Source organism: Ornithorhynchus anatinus, chromosome 12 (genome assembly GCF_004115215.2).
Source record: "Ornithorhynchus anatinus isolate Pmale09 chromosome 12, mOrnAna1.pri.v4, whole genome shotgun sequence".
Classification (NCBI taxonomy): Eukaryota; Metazoa; Chordata; class Mammalia; order Monotremata; family Ornithorhynchidae; genus Ornithorhynchus; species Ornithorhynchus anatinus.
Window position 1 is genome coordinate 21378826 of NC_041739.1, and position 22276 is coordinate 21401101.

A 22276-nucleotide genomic window follows, 5' to 3' on the forward strand; every position below is an offset into this window, starting at 1 on the left:
TGCTTGACACATACTAAGCACTTACCAAATACCATAATAATAATATTATGCACATACGCACCACATGAGGATCATTTCATTATCTTCTCTTCCATCTCATCACTTTCTGGTCACTAAATTACACAGATTACAATTAAACAACAAAATCGGCCCTTTCACTCAATTTAAGGCAATTGAATTGCAGCCTAAGGAACAAAGAAATTAGGGGAAAAAATTCTCCCACAAAAGTGAAATGTTCAAAATAATAAAAAGGGACAGTTTAGAGAGGTGTGGCCTAAGGGAAAAAGGTCAGCACTGGGAGTCAGAAGACCTTGAATTTGAGTTCCAGCTTTGCTCTGGCCTACTGGGTGATCTTGAGCAAGTCACTTAACCTTCCCGGGCCCATTTCCTCATTTGCAAAATAGAATTAGGAGGTTGTGAGTCCCGTGTGGAAAAAGGGCTAAGTACAATTTCATAACTTTGTATCTACGCCAGCACTTTCCAGAGAGTAAGTGCTTACTAAGTGCCACAATTAATTATTAGGCAACTACAGTTCCAATATTACCAGAATGAATTTAACCTGGGACACAGTTCCCACTCCAACTCTCCAGATTTAGGTGATTCTGTTTTACTGAACAGTTTTTAAAGTCAGCCTCAGGGTATAATGGGACACACAGGACTTTCTGTGATTGCTACATGGCCATGGATTTGAGATGAAAACCATTTGAAGGTGTAATATTTTTCCCAATATTTCTAGTTTGCCTGGTACTCAATTTTTAAAAATGGATATTCAGTTGTTCTAGAACACTACAGCAAGAGCTTCACATTACAGAAAATTTGCCTTGCAGTACCTAACTTGACTAGTGCTGTGTGCGTACCCAAAGCCATTTCTTCCAACACCAAATCATACTGAATGCAGGCAGGTGTCTCCGTAGGAAAAACATGCCCTAATTTTCTTCTATACAAAATATATAATGAAAGCACAGGTTACTGCATAACTGTGTTAGCTTTTGCTTTTATGGGAATGCCTTCCCAAGAAACAGCCAACAACACCACTCTGATTTTCCAGAGAAGGTCAAATCTTTGGTGTAGAGAATGGGTTTACTAAAATGGGGTTGCCCAGCTTGATTCTGGGCAGGGAATGTGTCTGTCATACTGTGTTGTACTTTCCCAAATGCTTAGTACATACAGATGACCTGCACACACTAAGTGCCCAATAAATGATTGATTGATTGATTGGTAGTAATTTCAAAAACCAAAAATGCATCTGATATACAGCCATTCTATTTTTGATGGGTGTTGTATGCTCTTGACCAACTAATTTGACTTATATTTCGAGCAGGTTTTCTAGACTTCTTCAGGGCACCTCTATGCATTCACCAAAAATATGAAACCTCTAAAAGTATTATTACTACAAAAAACTTTTATCTCTACATGCACATATGCATTACAATAGCTTTTAAGTATTTACTATGTGATAAAAACTATGATAAGCACTGGAGGTAGAGACAGATAATCAGATACAGTTACCATCCCAAGTGAGGTTCATAATCTAAGAGACAGGGGAAAATAGGCAGATTTTATTCATATTTTACAAATAAGGAAACTGGGACCCCGGGAGGTCAAGTGACTTGTCCAAAGTTCCAGAACAGGCCAGATGCAGAGCTGGGACAACTTCCAGTCCTATGTTCTTTCCACTATGTTCTCTACTTTGTAGTATGTGTGCTTTTATCCTACAATAAATATAGAGATATTTATTGGCGTCCAGGTCAGAGCCTGCTCTGATCATTATAATAATAATGTTGGTATTTGTTAAGTGCTTACTATGTGCAGAGCACTGTTCTTAGCACTGGAGTAGATACAGGGTAACCAGGTTGTCCCACATGAGGCAGATGAGGTAACTGAGGCACAGTGAAGTTAAGTGACTTGCCCACATTATGAGTTGAGGAGACTCCCGCAGGACAGCATAAGAACACAAGAAATGTCATTATTCGGTTTCCAACAGTGGACACGGGATGAATAAGGACAGTGAGATAGTTATACCCTCCTTGACAACTGTCTTCATGATTAATTTCTTTTAACTAACTTTTCTTCTGATAACCTCTCATAGCCCTCACATGCATGATTTCATCTGGACTTTTCATGAGCCTCCAGTTATTTTCTGCGGTAACATTCTATCCATCAATGGTATGTATTGAGCACTTACCACGTGCAGAGCACTCTACTAAGCACTTGGGAGAGCTCATCAAAAGAAGTGTGTAGATAGGCTCTATGCCCATTAAGGATCTTACTGTCTCAAACAAATTCCAAATGCTTACATCTTACTGTTGGATCTTCCCCCTGAACCACCGCACCAGGGGTACACTCTATAATCTATGGGCAATATTCCTAAGAAGCAACTACTAGTTTACAAAAACCACTAAAATCCACCTCCACCACTGCTGCTCTGGCATAACAGATCAGGTTGCTGCCTTCCAGATGACAAACTGCTGGGCATCTGTTTACTGCTGCTGACAGGTTTCGAGAACCTCCTGCTTGCTTCTCACATCCCTGTTAATGCGGGGAGCAGAATTCTATTCTGGGAAATGCCTTCAGGGAAAAGCGCCCCATAGCTTCATTAAGGTTATAGATATATAAGTAGAGCATATACACATATTTACTTATCTCCTTTATAATTGAAGAGGATGATGCGTGATTTTCCAAGGCTTACAAGTCCCTTCTGCACTGATTACAATTAGCATAAAATTTCTCCTTCGGTGATAGGCTAAGTCACTCAATGTCAGGGCCTGCTTCACTGTTACACACTGTAAGCTATTTTTGCTCAGTTCCTAGAAACAAGAGTGTGCTGCAATCAGTCTTGACAGTTGAAAAAAATGGCCTAGTAGTTCTCAAACTGAGGGGAGTCTTGTTTTTTTAACAGCATGGAGAGTAGCATATGTTGAATCTAGCATCATCAGCAATGCTTCACTACACGGTTAGCCGATACTAACCTCCCAGAGTTGTGTTTGACTTTGTTTTGGAAAACACTTGGGTGCCTCAGTGACGTGCCCTATATAAATAGCTGGTGGAAAGGAATGGAATGGAAAGGAAATACAATCTTTGAGATGTCTCAGGGGCACCTGCCAGACTTCTAATAATACTTGGTGCTTAGACAGCACCTTCCATCTAAGGATATCAAATCTTTGCAAACATTCGATTCAATTTTCCCATATTCTGGAGGGTATTTAAATTCAATAACATGGACCCAGGCGATACGGTAGGTGGAAAAATTGAAGGCAGAGGTGATGTGCCTATACTGCCAGCATCCAACACACTGAATCTACACCCTTTCAACATGTGAAAACACCAGGCTCTTTATTCTTAAAAACTGACTTTTCCAATTTTCCAAAAGAGTAGTAGTGGCCAGCACAGGATAGGCCTAGCCTTGGGCCTAGCACAAAGTCAAACTGGTTGGGTTCAGGGATCTTGGTGCCCCTAGGGCACCTCTGCAACCTCTCCCCCACAAGGGGTTTTGGGATGGGAAGGAGTGGTTACAGCACCACACGGGAGGCATTACCAAACCAGAAACATGCCCATGCTCACTGGGATTCTCTGCAGGTATTTTTGCACATGAACAGTCGTCCCCTTGGCTACCGGGACCACAGTCCCTTCTCCCTCTACTCCCTCTACCACCCCCCCTTCACCTCTCCACAGCTAAACCCTCTTTTCCCCCTTTCCCTCTGCTCCTCCACCTCTCCCTTCCCCTCCCCACAGCACTGTACTCATCCGCTCAACTGTATATATTTCCATTACCCTATTTATTTTGTTAATGAATTGTACATCGTCTTGATTCTATTTAGTTGCCATTGTTTTTACGAGATGTTCTTCCCCTCGACTCTATTTATTGCCATTGTTCTTGTCTGTCCATCTCCCCCGATTAGACTGTAAGCCCGTCAAACGGCAGGGACTGTCTCTATCTGTTGCCGACCTGTTCATCCCAAGCGCTTAGTACAGTGCTCTGCACATAGTAAGCGCTCAATAAATACTATTGAATGAATGAATGAATGAGTCCTTAAGAGGTCATTTCACATCTGTGGCTGATCCCCTCCAATCATTTATGGCCTGGCTGGACTACAATCAGATGCTGAGCCTACAGTCTGAGTCTCTCCTAGGGCAAGATGCAGACTGGCTCATTTCAGACTTGTGAGTGAATCCCCTGGACAGATTTAGTGACTGTTCCCACAACTCCAAATTCAGATTCAAATCTGGAACCTGATTTCACATCTCCCAAACCTCCAGGACCGCACCCTGAGGTCCATGGCTAATAGCGTCACCTGCCCCATCCCTGCTGGGACAGCACCAGATTATTTTCCCTGAGTTCGGCCACCTCGCAAAAGGCCATCAGGGCTCACAAACCTCAGTTTCGGCCACAACAAGGGCAGTGGTGGTAGAGAGGCAAGTGAGGAATGAAGCTTTGAAAGTTAAAGTAAGTAAACAACAGCTGTAATTAGTGTTATGTTAGACTGTACTCTCCCAATCACTTAGTACTGTGCTCTGCACAGAGTAAGCGCTCAATAAATATGATTGACTGACAGACTGCAGCTTCCACTGCTGCTAACTACCCGGGGCTCTGGACTTTGCTAGCTTCAGACCGCGTTGCCTATGGGAAATTCTGAAAACCCTATACTCCAAGCAGCAGGGGAGCCCTCAGCTGTATTTGGCTACTGCTGCACCTATCTCTGTATCAAACATGACTGCCTGGGTGAGATCATGTTGTAACATGTATGTCTTGGAGAACATGCTTGGAGAAGCAGCGTGGCTCAGTGGAAAGAGCACGGGCTTTGGAGTCAGGGCTCATGAATTCGAATTCCAGCTCTGCCACTTGTCGTCTGTGTGACTGTGGGCAAGTCACTTAACTTCCCTGTGCCTCAGTTCCCTCAACTGTAAAATGGGGATTAAGACTGTGAGCCCCACGTGGGACAACCTGATTCCCCTATGTCAACCCCAGTGCTTAGAACAGTGCTCGGCACATAGTAAGCGTTTAACAAATACCAACATTATTATTATTATTATTATGTCTGAGGGAGTATAGATATGTGGGTCTCCCACTCTGTGGATCTGTCCCGCTGTTGACCACCTTTCTCCCTTCTCTTGTACTCCCCGTCCCCTACCAACCCATGTTTTTATGTGTTCCTTCTCTCTCTGGAAGCCCATTTTAAAACGCAGAAAATACAGTCCTTTTGCCCATGGATTCTTTACTTCTTTCCCAGAAGCTGATGCCAGGAAGTGACAGTCCTTAATACTAGCTCCAGAAATCTTTAAAAATAGTTTACATGCTTCAAGACAGGCCACCAGGGACGGACTTAGAGAGATCAATATTCAACTCACTTATGACCAAATGACAGTTAAGGCACCTTTCAGTCTCTCTCTCCCATACTTGGTGTATTTTCATAAACATGCGCACATGTATGGATGTGAAAAAGGTAACTATATTATATGAATCCTGAATTTCTCCAACTGTCCTCTAGAAGTTCTTCTACCCTTACCATAAGAGACATGATAGGCCTGAACAAATTCAGAAAAATCTAAATAGTTCCCATAAGGCAACTGCAGCCACGAGAGCCATGAGAGCCAAAGGCCTGGGTTATGCAGGGTGTGGTTACAACCACCCCCAACCACACCCTTCCACTCCTGGCCCTCTTTCCCTTTAAAGGTGCAAATCTCATGGTCAAGCCTTCTCATCAACTGTGATGCACATACAATTCAGCCAACTATTTTCTAAAACTTCTTCGTGACACAATTGTGTCTCAAAAACCTAAAGCAAAATGTGAGACTGTCCCCAAAATTTCTGGATCAAATCATCTTGACCTCATGGGAGCTGAGTTCTCAGGACTGAGTTGGCACAAAACCAAACCCAACCAGACTCCAACAGCTCTTCACTTCTCACCTACCCTGTCTTTTTTTTTTATGGTATTCATTAAGCACTCACTATGTGCCAGGCACTGTACTAAGTACTGGTCTTTTACTTATGTTGTACTTTTTCAAGTGCTTTGCACTCAGTGGGTGCTCAACAAATATCTTGATTACCACTGCCCTTGTTCACCTCCCCTTAAAGGGGTGAGCTCATAGCACCAGCCAGAAAGCAGCTGAATATTCATTCCCTTCCAAGGGCATTCAAGGCTGCCCCTGGGTAAAATCGTACACAACACAGCTCCCTTTCCAGGTAACTTTAGAACCAGTTTGGGCTTGCTTTGGAGCAATTACAATTTTGAGGTGAAGGGGGCCTGTTCTACAGTTAGGGACTCCATTTGTCTGTTTTATATCAGTTTGGTCTGCTTCTTGTCTGATATTGATCTATCAATCAGTGGTATCCATTGAGTGCTCACTGTGTGCAGAGCACCATACTAAGTCAAAGGGCAGGGACTGTCTCTGTTACCGATTTGTACATTCCAAGTGCTTAGTACAGTACTCTGCACATAGCAAGCACTCAATAAATACTACTGAATGAATAAGTGCTTTGAAAAGTATAATATAATAGAGTTGGTATTTCCTGCCCACAAGGAGTTGCCAGATTGATATACTGCCAGACACTTTATGGCCAGTATTTCTATTTTAAATGCCCAGCTTGCCTTTGTCTTGGCTCCTGCCGCCAAGTCTCATGGCTTGGAAGCAGTGATCATGATTATAGGTTCTGAAAGGAGAATGCAGCAGCTGGAGCAAAGAAGAGCTGGGGAGCTAAGATTCCCCCTGTGATTTCCTCTGGGTTCTGCAGATTTTAAATTTTGTGTGATTTCTTAAGACCACAGAAGAAATGGAAAGAGGATGGTGTCATAGAGCTAGCTAGGAGACTGGGGTTCTTGCCTCAGCACTGACACTGGCCTGTTGTATGACCATGGGCATGCCCCTGAGCCAGTCTGGGCCTCACTTTCATCATCCATATGGTATTTGTTCAATGCTTACTATGTGTCAAACACTGTTCTAAGCACTATTCTAAGCACTTGTGTCTATTCAGACAGAAGTTAAATTATGTTGGACATTGTCCTTATTCCGCATGGGGCTCACAATCTATGTAGGAAGGAGAAAAGTGGAACTGAGGCAAGAGAAGTTAAGTGACTTGTCCAAGGTCACATAGCAAGCAATTGGCAGAGCTGAGATTAGAACCCAGATCCTCTGACTCCCAGGCCTGTGGTCTTTCCACTAGGCCATGTTTCTTCTCCCCCCACCTTAGACTGTGAGTCTCATATGGAACAGCTACTGTCTGAACTGGTACCTGGTACCTACCAAGCAGCGTGGCTCAGTGGAAAGAGCTTGGGCTTGGGAGTCAGAGGTCATGGGTTTGAATCCCGGCTCTGCCACTTGGCAGCTGTGTGACTGTGGGCAAGTCACTTCACTTCTCTGTGCCTCAGTTACCTCATCTTGTAAAATGGGGATTAACTGTGAGCCTCACGTGGGACAACCTGATTTCCCTGTATCTCCTTCAGCACTTAGAACAGTGCTCTGCACATAGTAAGTGCTTAACAAATACCAACACTATTATTATTCAGTACCTAGTATGTGCTTAATAAAAACTGTAATTACAATTGTGTAGCCTGTACAACACAAAGTGTGGCTGTCAGTGGCCACCTTAGCGGCCAGGAGAAGCAAGACTGTCAAAGAGCTGGAATTGGAATGGGCAATCAAGCAAGAAAAGAATAGAGATGGGATGGACGAAACAGGGTGAAGCTGACACCTTATTTAAGACTCAAAAAAATGCTCCCCAGTTGTGTGCATATCCAACCTCAGAGGATTAAGATTTAAGAAAAAGAGGGTGCATGGATAGAGAGCACTCACAAGGGGTAAATGATAAAGTAATGATGTGCTCGATCGTCCCTGAGAAGGGATAAACTGGGAAGTATCCCATCTTCATCATATGCTCCAGGTAAAGGGCACACAGAATTTTCACACTTTCATTCATTCATTCATTCAATAGTATTTATTGAGCGCTTACTATGTGCAGAGCACTGTACTAAACGCTTGGAATGAACAAGTCGACAACAGATAGAGACAGTCCCTGCCGTTTGACGGGCTTACAGTCTAATCGGGGGAGAAGGACAGACGAGAACAATGGCGATAAATAGAGTCAAGGGGAAGAACATCTCGTAAAAACAATGGCAACTAAATAGAATCAAGGTGATGTACATTTCATTAACAAAATAAATAGGGTAATGAAGATATATACAGTTGAGCAGACGAGTAAAGTGCCAAGGGGATGGGAAGGGAGAGGGGGAGGAGCAGAGGGAAATGGGGGGAAAAGAGGGTTAAGCTGCGGAGAGGTGAAGGGGGGGCGGTAGAGGGAGTAGAGGGAGAAGGGGAGCTCAGTCTGGGAAGGCCTCTTGGAGGAGGTGAGTTTTAAGTAGGGTTTTGAAGAGGGGAAGAGAATCAGTTTGGCGGAGGTGAGGAGGGAGGGCGTTCCAGGACCGCGGGAGGACGTGGCCCAGGAGTCGACAGCGGGATAGGCGAGATCGAGGGACGGTGAGGAGGTGGGCGGCGGAGGAGCGGAGCATGCGGGGTGGGCGGTAGAAAGAGAGAAGGGAGGAGAGGTAGGAAGGGGCAAGGTGATGGAGAGCCTCGAAGCCTAGAGTGAGGAGTTTTTGTTTGGAGCGGAGGTTGATAGGCAACCACTGGAGTTGTTTAAGAAGGGGAGTGACATGCCCAGATCGTTTCTGCAGGAAGATGAGCCGGGCAGCGGAGGGAAGAAGAGACTGGAGCGGGGCGAGAGAGGAGGAAGGGAGATCAGAGAGAAGGCCGACACAGTAGTCTAGCCAGGATATAACAAGAGCCCGTAGCAGTAAGGTAGCCGTTTGGGTGGAGAGGAAAGGGCGGATCTTGGCGATATTGTAAAGGTGAACCGGCAGGTCTTGGTAACGGATAGAATGTGTGGGGCGAACGAGAGAGACGAATCAAGGATGACACCGAGATTGCGGGCCCAAGAGACAGGAAGGATGGTCGTGCCATCCACGGTGATAGGGAAGTCTGGGAGAGGACCGGGCTTGGGAGGGAAGATGAGAAGCTTAGTCTTGCTCATGTTGAGTTTTAGGTGGCGGGCCGACATCCAGGTGGAGACATCCTGGAGGCAGGAGGAGATGCGAGCCCGAAGGGAGGGGGAGAGGACAGGGGCGGAGATGTAGATCTGCATGTCATCTGCCTAGAGATGGTAGTCAAAGCCTTGAGAGCGAATGAGTTCACCAAGGGAATTCTGAGGTCCTACTCCATGGGGTGATTTGGACTCAGATTATCAGAGGAACATCTGAACCCACCCTTCCTAAAACCAGCATCCTGATTGTTGTAAAGAGAGATTTTTAATTATCCCAACAGAATTCCAATTGGCAGAATCAGTCCAAAGGTTTTTTAACTAGGAAAAAATAATAGTGGGTTGATTTTTCTGGTCTATTAAAAATGGGACAATATTTCACCTTGGAAGATTCAATCTAGCCATATGGTAGTGAGTTTGAAATTTAACAAGTGCTTTCAACTTGAAGCATCTAGCAATTTTATGGCAATCATAGTAACCAAGAAAGATCCAAAAGGCAAAATCTGTTGCACTGAGTTTTCTCCTCATGCTATTTATTTATTTATTATTTATATGTATGACATGTACGTATTATTCTAAGCTGCCCTGACCTTCGGGAAAAAGCGAGTTCTCTTAAATGAAATGTGAGAACAAAAAGGACGGCTTATGCTCGTGGGCATTAAATGGTTTCCACATCTCTGAACTTGTAAAGCAAGACTGCATTCAGATGATGGCTCGGAGTAAAGGTTGCAGATATACATCGCAGCCTGATGGCAACAGCAGTCACACCAAAAATTGATTGGTTTTATGCTCCATCTTCTCCTCCCGAGACAAACTTTGCCTTGAAAATAAAAGCATTAATGCAATCTGTTCAATTCACTGACTGTGTCTGCATCGGGCAAGCATAGGACGAATCTATTGGTAGAAATTTCATTCTTTACCTAACAGTGCCTGGAGTCAAACTCCCATTAGGAGCCAAGCACAATAGTGGGGACTGCCCTGTTAGGCAGAATTAGCCTTGAGAAGTCCTATCTCACCATCCTTCCTTTCATTCTGGGTGACCAGGACATTGTCAAGTCCTTCAGACTACAGGATAGTAGCCTGACAGTAGTGCAATCCTCACCCCAACCATTCACTTTTTGCAAACTGCCAGAAAGAACATGGGGCGATCCAATCCCAGACAGATTGGAGGTGGGATCTGGTATTCACTCCAGGAAAATGAAATCAGACATATCAGTTTTAAGAATGACATTTTCACTGCCCAAATAGACTTAAATTGATGTATGAATTCCCCCTAGTTCACAGTCAAGTAGATTTAACTAATCAATCAATCAAAAGCCTTTACTGACTCATCTCTGTCATCCAACCACATATTCAATCTGTCACCAAATCCTGTCAGTTTGTCCTTCACAACATCACTAAAATCCCTTTTCCTCTCCATCCAAACTGCTACCACATTAATCCAAGCATTTATTGTATTCCGCCTTGATTGTTGCATCAGCCTCCTTGCTGACCTCCCTGCCTCCTGCCTCTCTCCACTCCAGTCCCTATTTTACTCTGCTGCCTAGATTATTTTTCTAGAAAAATGTTCAAGCCATGTTTCCCCACTCCATAAGACACTCCAGTGGCTGCCCATCCAACTCTACTTTAAAACAGAAACTCCTTTAAAGTACTCAATCGCCTTGCCCTCTCCTACCTTACCTCGCTGATTTCCTTAGACAACCCAGCCCACACACTTTACTCCTCTAATATCAACCTACTCACTCTACCTTGCCACTGACCTTTCGTCCACAACCTGCCTCTGGCCTGGAATGTCCCCGCTCTTTATATCTGACAATTACTCTCCCCACCTTCAAAGCCTTATTGAAGGCACAACTCCAAGAGGCCTTCCCTAACTAAGCCCTCATTTCTTCTTCTCCCACTCCCTTCTGTGTCACCCGTGTACTTGGATTTGCAACCTTTCTTCACACCTCCCTCAGGCCCACAGAACTCATGTACCTATCCATAATTTATATTAATATCTGTGTCCCCCTCTAGACTGAAAGCTCGTTGTGGGCAGTGAACATTTCTACCATCTCTTTTATACTGTACTCTCCAGTGCTTGGTACGGTCCTCTGCATACAGTAAGCACTCAATAAATATGACTAATTGGTTGACTGACTGAGAGCTGACTCTGTGCCACATACCGTCAAGGCTTGGAAAAATTCAGTAGATTTAGTAAAATAATCCCTGCCCTTGGGGAGTTTACAATATAGCCGGGGGGCGGGGGGAGACCAATAAATTACAGGTAGGGGGAAGCAACAGAGTTTAAAAAGTGCGTACATATATGTTACTGGGATGAGTGTTTAGGGGGTGAGCACCTAGTGCAGAGGTAATACAGATGTGCTGAAGTGGTAGTAGGGCATGGGGAAATATGAGTTAACAGGAAAGCCTCTTGGAGATGTGATTTTTTTAGAAAGGTTTTGGATGGGTAGAGTAGTGGTCTGCTGAATGGAGCTTTTACTTCAAAACCAAGTATGGCATATTGTAAAGTTTTGGATTGACACTGGAGTATGATGCCCTATATTAGGCACTTATTTTGCCTTCCCCGAATTAACCCCTCTTTTCCCCTACTCCCTTGCCCTTCTGCATCATTCACAGACTTGGATCTGTATCCTTGAAGCACCTGATATTCACCTCACCCTCAGCCCCCTAACACTTATGTTAACGTATGTACCCTTAATTTGCTTTATTGTCTTTTTCCCCCTCTAGACAGTAAGCTCTTTACAGTCAGGAAACAGTGTCTACCAACTCTGTTGTATGGCGCTCTCCCAAGTTCTTAATAGAGTACTTGACACACTGTCATCACTCAGTAAATACCATTGATTTATTGAGTCATTTGCAAATGCCATAAAAGATAAAGCTATGGAAGAAACTCTTGTCATATGAGGATCATAAAAATAGAACCTAAAATAAACCCCATTTGGGATTTTAAAACGTACCTCGTTTTACAAATGAATGCAACCCTACCATAATCCCCAAATCAAACCTGAAAACACCAAGCTTTGCAGGTAATCTTTCCATCTGGGTTCCCTAAAAACTAATGGGTCCAGAAAAGTATCATTTATCCCATCTAAGAACCTAATCTTCCCTTCTTGTCCTGATGTATCAATCTCCCAACATGCAGAGAATTGAAATTTCTGATCAATAATCCAGTTGGAGATTCCAGGGAGAATCCAGCTGGGAAGCCATGAGGAAGGGTCATAGAGCCTTGACTAAGGTCAGGGTCAGGGCTGAGTTAATATGGAGGAAGGGAAGCCTGAGAAATATAATTTATCAAGCAGCAACAGGAATGGGAGACAGATGGAATATGATGAGTGAATGACAAAGGGGGACAAAAGGGAGTCAAAGGTGATACCGAGATTACAAATGTGGAACAACAGTAATGATATTTGTCAAGTGCTTACCTATGTGCCAGGCACTATACTAAGCACTGGGGTAGATACAAGCAAATTGGGTTTATCACAGTCCCTGTCCCGCATAATGCTCATAGTCTTAATCCCCATTTTACAGATGAGGTAACTGAGGCACAGAGAAGTGAAGTGACTTGCCCAAGGTCACACACGCAGACAAGTAGCGGAGCCGGGATTAGAATCTACGAACTGGAAGACTAAAAGGTAATGGTACCATTGACATGAACGTGTTTAGTTTTAGAATGAAGCAAGGCACCTAAGTATACGTGTCCTAGAGGCAGCAAAAAATTCAGGACTAGAGAAAAGATAAGAGTTTAGGCCTGGAGTGTAGATACCAACTTTTCATTTTAAGTGTGGAGGCAGCGGAGCGGGGAATTTAGTGGGGATGAGTAAACTCTCAGGCTTTCCTGGAAACCTGGGATGAGCGAGGCCCAAAGGCTCAAAAGGCCATTGCCCCCCATGAAATAGGTACCCACAGGCAGGAGATGCATCGCTGGATGACAGTCACCTACCATCTCCTTTGTGGTGACCTGGTTAATTGTAGCTACTATAAAGCAACATACAAGGACGTCCCCTCCCTCCCAAACTCTCACCTGCTCCCTTACTGAATCCCACAGAGTTAGGCAGCAAAACTTCGGGTGGCTCATGGACCTATAGCTGGACTTGAAACGGGCATATTTAGCAACAGGCAGGATCAAAATCAATTCCTGGAAGAGGGCTGGGCACATAGATGGAAAGAGAGCATCCACCTTATATCTGTCTATGATTTGACAGTCCTCTAGGCTGTTAGCTTGTTGTGGGCAGGGAACATGTCGATCAATTTGGTTGTATTGTACTCTCCCAAGAAAACCAGCATGGCCAGAGAAGCAGTGTGGGTTAAATAATAATAATAATAATAATGATAATAGTATTTGTTAAGCACTTACTATGTGCCAAGCACTGTTCTAAGCACTGGGGTAGATACAAGTAATCAGGTTGTCCCACGTGGGGCTCACAGTCTTAATCCCCATTTTACAGATGAGGAAACTGAGGCACAAAGAAGTCAAATGACTTGCCCAAAGTCACACAGCTGATCAGTGGCGGAGCCAGGCTTAGAGCCCACTAAGCCACGTTACAAGAGCACAGTCCCAGAAGTCAGAAGGACTTCGGTTCTAATCCCCACTCGGCCACTGACTGCTGTGTGACTTTGGGCAAGTCAGTTACTTCTCTGTGCCTCAGTTACCTCATCTGTAAAATGGGGATTAAGAATGTGAGCCCCATATGGGCCAGGGACTGTGTCCAATCTGATTGGCTTGTAAGCACCCCAGTGCTTAGTACAGTGCCTGGCACGTAGTAAGAGCTTAATAAATGCCACTAAAAAAAGCACTTAGTACAGCACTCTGCACATAGTGGGAGCTCAATGAATACCACTGACTGATAAACCAGAGTTCAGGCAGCAATTCTGCAGCTTAGGGGAGGATTTCACCATTTCTTTCAAAGCCTATAATCACTGTATACACTTTTTTTCAAAGAAAGTTTTGTCCAGCAAACCTAATCGTTAAGCCCATTTTAACAAAGCACCAAACCTCTCTTCTGTAGCAAATATTCAGGGAGAAGATAATGCCATCAAGCAATTAAACAACATAAATAGTCACAGAATAAACTGAGGTTGTTATTTACTGACTCAAGATAAAGGCTAAACTATTTGTAAATATTGCAGAATGGCTCAGCTCTGCTATCACCAAGCACAAAGGCAAACTGGTCTTGTTCAAAAATACAGCACATATTTTGCCAACAAATAGGACTGATCTTATTAACCTTCTGAACCAAGATAAATAATGGGCCCAAATGATGTGTATTCACAGATTACTCCTTCAACTATGAAACAGTGTCACATGAAAGCTTTATCTTTTGGTCCAAATATTCACTCATTAAAAAGAATCAGGGTAGGAGGGGCTTAACAAGAGGGGGACGATAAATATTATTAGACAGAACACAAGCCATTTTTTTATGGTATCTGTTAAGTGCTTACTATGTGTCATACACTGTATTAAATGTTGGGGAAGATACAAACTAATCAGATTAGATGCAGTCCGTGTCTCATATGGGGCTCAAAGTGTTAATCCCCATTTCACAGATGAGGTAACTGAGACACAGAGAAGTTTAAGTGACTTGCCCAAGGTCACAGAGCAGACAAGTGACAAGTGGCAGAGTGGGAATTAGAACCCAGATCCTTCTGACTTCCAGGCCCATGCGCTATCCACTAGGACATCCTGCTTCAATCTCGCAGGAATGAGTTTTTCATGAAAGCAACATAAAAGAAAAACAATGCCAAAAAATGTGTGAAATTACCAAACAGCATCTCCTGAAGGTACATATGTTACTTATCCAAAAAGCTACTTATTCAAAATCTATATGAAGAGAAGGGAATGACATTTCTAAAGCACTTCCTTTCCTTCCCATCTCTAAATTTCTTCAGGCTTGCGCTATGCTGACTTTTTCGGTGTTTCAGGTAGGAGTCAGATATAACTTTACACTTTATCAATTCAGTAAGATGTTGCTCACCAGAAAACAAAAATTGATTTCCATGTGACTGGTTCTTCTCTCACATGTGGAAGGTAATATATTCCTTCACACAGTTCTCTTAGGAGCAATGATGTTTATGTGGTACTTCCAGGATCAAGACATCAAATTTGAACTAAAATGAAGTATGGATGCTATTGTGAACTATCAGAAAACTGGGTCAATGGATAAAAATGGAAATTCTGGATGTTTCTCTTTAATAAATTAAGCTTTCAAACCTGTTGCCTTATAAAATAGGAAACACAATCACAGGTTGAACTTGGAGATGGTATCATTTGTCAATTTGTAATAACCTCTAAGCATTTTCATAAACTATGGCTTATAATATGCAATTGTACTGCCACAAGGAATTTGGAATTCTCTTCAAATTAAAAGGCATCACGTGCTGCTGCACAGACACTTTAGTAAGCATCGCTAACATGAGCATATTAATGCAGGATAGTAAAACTCTGACCTCACCCAGCAAGTAATTACTGAATGTCTAAGTTCTAAAAATAGTCTGAACCAAATGGTTATAACATGACAAGACATTTAAAATATAAATTCTTTACCAAAGGGTTAATTGTCGGTCATGGCTTATTTATTCTGGGCAAAACACTCCCACTTTTTCATTAATTGTTGACTTCATCAAGCCACTCAGTTCACTTGTCTCACTACAGCCACCTGCAGCATAAGCTTTCTAAATCTCTGAGCCAAAATGTACATACGATGATGTAGATCTGCCTAAATCAGGGCTCTGCATTGAAGATCTCTAAATCAGAACTCTTTCAGTTACATTCCGTAGCAAGGATTTTTACATCCAGCTCAGGGGTGGAGGAATGGCTGACTACAAGCTACTTCTCAGAACGCGAGCCCCAAGTGGGACACCTGACAGGACTGAATCTGCCCTAGTGCCTAGCCCAGTGCTGGCATATAGTAAGTGCTTAATAACGAAGCAGTGTGGCCTACTGGAAAGAACACAGGCCTGGGAGTCAGAGATCCTAGGTTCTAATCCTGGTTCTGCCATCTGTCTGCTATGTGACCTTGGGCTGGTCACTTAGCTTCTCTGTGCCTATTACCTCATTTGTAAAAATGGCGATTAAGACTGTGAGCCCTCTGTGGGAAAGGAACTGTATCCAACCCGACTATTTTTTACCTACCTCAGTGCTTAGTACAGTGCCTTGCACATAGTAAGTGCCCAACAAATAGCATATAAAGCTACAATTAATATTAGTATTATACTAATAATAATGAAAGGTTTCTGGGTGCATTAGGAAGAGGGCACATGGACAAATTAAAAAGTTGACCCGGAGACAAGTGACAGCGGATACTAACAGTAATCATTTGGAGCAATACTAAGAGTAACCTCCAGATCAAAAGGTTGCATGTTCAATCACATCGGGGTCAAATGTGTCTGTTTTTCTGCTCTTAAACTTTCCTCACCAGTTTCTTTTCTCCCACAGACTCTCAGCAGTCCAAGTCACTGAACTGCTTTTATCATTTAATAAAATGTAATGAATCAAGCCAGAATCACACCCCCAAATTTGAACATTTGATCCAGTCAATCATATTTATTGAGAGCTTTCTGTGTGCAGAGCACTGTACTAAGTACTTGGAAGGGTACAATTTAACAATATAACAAATATGTTCCCTGCCCACAAAGGACTTAGAGTCTTAGGGACAGTCTTGATCCAGACCAAAACTTGTTTACTCTTTGGGCACTCTTTGGTATTCACCCCACCCTCAGTTCCACAGAACATATGAATATATCCATAATTTATTTATTTTAATGTCTGTCTCCCCTCTAGACTGTAAGCTCGTTGTGGACAGGAAATGTGTCTATTAATTTTGTTGTACTGTACTCTCCCAAGGGTTTAGTACAGTGTTCTACATACAATAAGCACCCAATAAATACCACTGATTGAATGCTTGAGGTGTCAGTTAACTGCAACCCACAACCTCTCAGTAGCAGAGCTGACTTTGTGCCGGAATCTATAGGCAGAGGCCCAAGACCTCCAGAGCAGCTCAGCAGGAACATGTCTAAATCCAGAGATTTCTTCACCACTCCCTGCTCATGGACCTGGAAGTAGAGAAGCTCCCTGCTCAGGGATCGGGAAGTGGAAGAGTTTCCACTCCTCAAATCAAAACCTCCACCAACTCCTCAAACTTTCAACCAGAAGGAGACACTGGGCAAGGGGCCAGTACTTTACAATATTCAGAGCCTGGCACAAATTAGGCAAGTTCTGATTTAGGGGAAAAAGGGTCTTCCTACAGACTCAATTAGAAATAGAGAGATTATAGGAGTCTCTAGCCAGATCCTCTATGGCTGGCTGGGCCTCCCTATCACCTGAAGGAGGAGGATTAGGAAATTCTTCACTGAACTCTGCTCTTTCCTTGACCTTCTTTCTCTTTCTCTTCTTCCTCCTGTTACTTTTGCCATTTCCTCCTTTCCAAGTCTCTATCACTAACAAGGAGTTTTCTGGCTAGGACTTTTATCACTGGCGAAGTTATTAAGGAAGTAGTTTGGCCTAGTGGAAAGAGCACAGGCCTAAATTAGAGCATCTGGGTTCTAATCCCAGCTCTGCCACTTGTCTGCTGGGTGGCCTTGGGAAAGTCACTTCATTTCTCGGTATTTCAGTTACCTCATCTGTAAAATGGGGATTGAGGCTGTGAGCCCCACTTGGGACAGGGACTGTGTCCAATCTAATTTGCTTGTATCCATCCCAGTGCTTAGTACAGTGCTTGGCACATAGTAAGCACTTAAATACCATAATTATTAGTAGAGATATTCCCCCACCCCACTACCATGGTAACTTCAGGAATCTCCTAGTGGGGAGATTCTAGGAATTTGAACAAAATTCCAAACGCTGCTTAGATGGAAATGTCCTCAAGACTGGTAAGGAGAGGAGAACAAATTTGGAATGGCTAAAGCTGTAATACTAGGCAGTATCGGGGTTTAAAATTAGTGGCATCTCAAGGCAGTGAATGGAAATCTGAATATGGAAAAAAAAATCAGACTTCAAATAATAAAAACTAAGCTTGTTTGGAGCCATAAGTGTCTGCAAATCTGCGGAAAGGTTTAGATGTTACATTAACAAAAAGGTTAAGCAAGTCCCCCACAGAGTGCTTCCATTTTGACAGATCAGTGAACACAGACACAGAATTATGCTGTGCTATATTATGTGGCTGCTGGGCGTTTATCCACTTATTCTGCTACTGCATTTTCCAGTTTATGCCTTCCTTAGACCTTTTCACCTCTGTCCTGTGTCTTCTCCTTTATCCCATACCCCTGGGTCTACTCCATCACAGATTATTTTACTATCAATTGGCATCTGGGATGACCCAGGGCCCACTGATAGCTCCATTTGTGCAGAGGGGAATTCTGCTCCAAAAATGCAGCCCATGATGGTGCCAGCCAATTTCTCTTCTTGTGATCTCTGACTTGGGAGTGAAGCAGCCCCTCTGATCAAGAACCGAAGCCCCCCAGGTCAGCACTGGCCCTGAGGGAACTCTCCAGAGGAGGCAGCATGAGCTCGTGGAAAGAGCATGGAGCTGCAGGTCAGGAGATCCATGTTCTATTCCCAGCTCTGGGACCTTGGGCAAGTCACTTAACCTCTTTTTACCTCTGTTTACTCATCTGTTAAATGGGGATAAAATACCTGCCATCCCTTCATTTTAGACTGTGAGCATCGTGTGGCATTGAATTGGATCTGATCTAATTATCTTGTTGCGTCTATCCTAGTGCAAGGCACAGCGCTTGTCACATAGTAAGTCCTTAATACCATCATTATTAAACAACATAACCTCAAAGGGGATCTCAGTCATATATTTTGCTATAGTTATAAAAGCTGCACATGGGCACAGGTCCAACTCCACATAGAGACCCTTTGGGAATGTTTAAACTGTTGAAATGACTAATTTGAAGAATTATTGAATTTTTTTTCCTTTGGACTACATAACTTAGCAAGTGGATTTAACATTTTGTTTCGGGAAAAAAAAAATCTCCATTCAATAAATTCTTCAACAGAGATGAGGGGGGTGAAAGTGTTGCTTAAACCTAGAATATCAGCACGGTCTCACAGCTGGCTTTGTGCTATATGCACTATATGCTATATGCTAAATGCTATGCTATATATGCTATATGCACTATATGCTATATGCTGTGTGACTGTGGGCAAGTCACTTAACTTCTCTGTGCCTCAGTTACCTCATCTGTAAAATGGGGATTACGAATGTGAGCCCCACGTGGGACAACCTGATTCCCGTGTCTACCCCAGCGCTTAGAACAGTGCTCTGCACATAGTAAGCGCTTAACAAATACCAACATTATTACAATGGAATCAAAAGCAGTAGTGTGGCCTGGTAGACAGAGCACGAGCTTGGGAATCAGAGGGCTGGGTTCTAATCTCAGCTCTGTGACCCTGGGCAAATTACTTAATTTCTCTCTGCATCAGTTTCCCTTTTTGTAAAATTGAGATTAAGTACCATATTCTCCCTCCTACTTAGGGGGTGAGCCCCATGCAGGAGAGGGACAGATAATCATGTTTCTACCCCAAAGCTTAGTACAGTGCTTGGTATGTAAGCACTTAAGCAACACCACAATTATTATTATTATTACTGTTACAAGTAGTTAAGAGGCATGTACTCTAAAATGCTGTCAGACTTGAAGGTGGGACCCAGAATCACTCAATCATGATTGCTTCATCATAGGCACCACTCCTGTGTGTTCCAAATATCTCTAGTCATGGCTAAACAGCCAAGAAGTTAAAATGTACACTTTACTCAATTTGGAAAGGTTGTGAATGCAATGTTACCTCCTGCTCCTTATCTCCCAACTACTTTAAACCATGAAAACGACCTTAAGGATGAATTTGCCTTAAACACTTAAAATGCTGAAACGCAGATGGCAGCCGAATACCAAAAAAAAAAAAAGAGAGAGAGAGATATTCAGACTCATACTCATTACCATGCTACGGTAGTTTAGAAGATAAGAGCTCCCCCTTTGGGAATAAGAAGCATTAACTTCCCTGAAAAGGAAAAAACGAAAAGTAATCCAAGTAGAAAAAGTCAGATGGAAAATGCCAGGAGCCTTTGTGTTCTCCTTTCTCTTCCCAAAGCTTATAGTTCACGGGGTTAACAAAGCTCCAGAAATTAGTGCTCGGTTCATTGAGTCACTGGAGAGATGAAAAGGGAATGACAATTTTGCACAACAGAGTAAACTGGGATTTTCAGAACAAGCAAGGGAAGAGTCGGGGGTTGGTGTCAGAAGCCTCCAGCAATCTTGAAACTGGGTACAGTGGCACTGGGAAGGAGGTGGGCAGATGAGGAGATACCTTCATGGGTTGTCCCCTGTTCTTCCGTCATTCTGGGCTTTCCCTTAAGACACAATACAGCCACAGTGGTTAACAGAAGGATATACTCAGAGCAACTCAGAGCAAACAACCCAGAATGCCAGAACAAAGAATTCGGAATGTCAGAGAAAAGAAGCCAAAATGCCACCCCACACTGGCCATAGCTCTGAGACCCAACTGCTTCCTAGAGATCTCCCTGCATAATTCAGCAGGGGTGCAGAAGAGGTTTATTATGATTCTTGATGGCAGGGATCATCTTTTATTACACTCTCGAAAGCACTTAGTACAGCGCTCTGAGAAGCAGCATGGCCTAGTGGAAAGAGTATAGGCCTGGAACTCAGAGGCCTGGATTCTAATCCCAGCTCCACCCCATCTCTGCTGTATGACCTAGGGCAAATCACTTAATTTCTCTAAGCCTCAATTGCCTTATCCAGGGACTGTGTCCCACCCCCATTATCTCCTCTAGGCTATAAGCCTATTGTGGCCAGGGAATGGGTCTATCAACTCTGTTTAACTGTACTCTCCCCAGTACTTCACACAGTGCTTCGCACATAGTAATCACTCAATAATAATGATTAATTGATTGCACACAATAAATGCTCAATAAATACCATCAATTTATTTATTGTTTGGTTGAACGTGGTGAGGAAGGTGGAGGTAAGGAAATAAGAAAAATGGGAACAGCTAAGAAAGCTAGCAGATGCATGTGCCAAGGAGCTGAAATGTGGGGTAAAAGGTGCCATTTGGGGCACATGAAAGAAGGATAGGCTTTGGGTTAACTCTACTTCAGTCCCTAGGCGGGTGGCGATGGGCTAGGCGAACTCAGTGTATATTTCAGATGACTCACCTCATAAAAGGAAGCAACCTTGATTTGATAACTGCCAATCACGAGCCCACGAGAAAAAATTTCCTGCCACTGGTGCTTCTGCTGTTCTGGCCCCTAATGGAAATAAAATGTTACTTTTATTAATAAAAATCAGCACTAAAATTTTAAAATACATTTAATAAACTGCCTCCATAGAATTGAAACTCCTAAATAAAATCCAGCTGATGGTATAGATATACCATCATCTGGATGTCCCACAGAAAAAAATTAATACCATCCAGGTATTTGGGATTACAATGACGCCATATTTTTGAAGATTTGCTGCTTATGATTGAGCTTCCATTATAGATTGTGAAAGGACAAAATAGATTATGTTTTTTTCAAATCCCTGCATCCAAAAAATAGCACATTTAGAAAATGACAGTGGATAAAACGAGGCAACTAAATCATGTATGGACCATTAACTGCAGCCTTCCTTCAACAACCACCACTCCCTGGCCCAGCCCTCTGGCCCCTGCCAACTTTTCTGACGCACATTTGTGTCCCCTATCCATTTATCACCTGTTTTTATCACCCACTTCCCAACACAATTTGTTCCACTTCATGTTTCTAGTTTAAATGAGAGAGAGTTCTATATATCAGCAGCATGGACAGTGGAATTTAGTGCATACTCTGGTGTACCTTTCAGAGGCAAATGCTTCACTGCCTCTCTCAAATCTGCGTGGAACACAGAATTGCTCGCTTTATATTGAAAGAGGAAGCAGAAAAGAACTGCATCTATCAAACCTGCAGAGGCAAAGGCATAATCTAACACATTAAATTAGTATTTACCCAGATTTACTTAGATGTCACACTGTACTTGAGCACTGTAAATCTCCAAAGCACTACAGGTGAGGGACTGAAACTCCAGCTACCAACAAAACAGATCTCCCATCCAGATTCTGTCCCAACAATCACTCAAATCAATGAATCCTATTTACTGAGCACTTACTGTGTGCACAGCACTGTAGTAAGCACGTGGGAGAGTACAATATAACAGAGTAGGTAAGCACGTTCCCTGCCCTCAAGTTGTATGAGTGGGGTTCTGGATAGAAAACAA

The 22276-nt window shown here is 43.1% G+C and overlaps 1 protein-coding gene across 1 annotated transcript in view; it reads right to left on the minus strand.

Annotated features, from left to right (window-relative positions):
• The window catches only part of FHIP1A (FHF complex subunit HOOK interacting protein 1A), a 102779-nt gene extending 81493 nt beyond the window's left edge, over nucleotides 1-21286 (minus strand). Inside the window, exon 1 of the mRNA XM_029077160.2 lies at nucleotides 21199-21286. The gene's annotated coding sequence lies outside the window, so the exon portion shown is untranslated. The remainder of the gene's footprint in view (nucleotides 1-21198) is intronic.
• Between the last annotated feature and the right edge of the window lie 990 nt (nucleotides 21287-22276).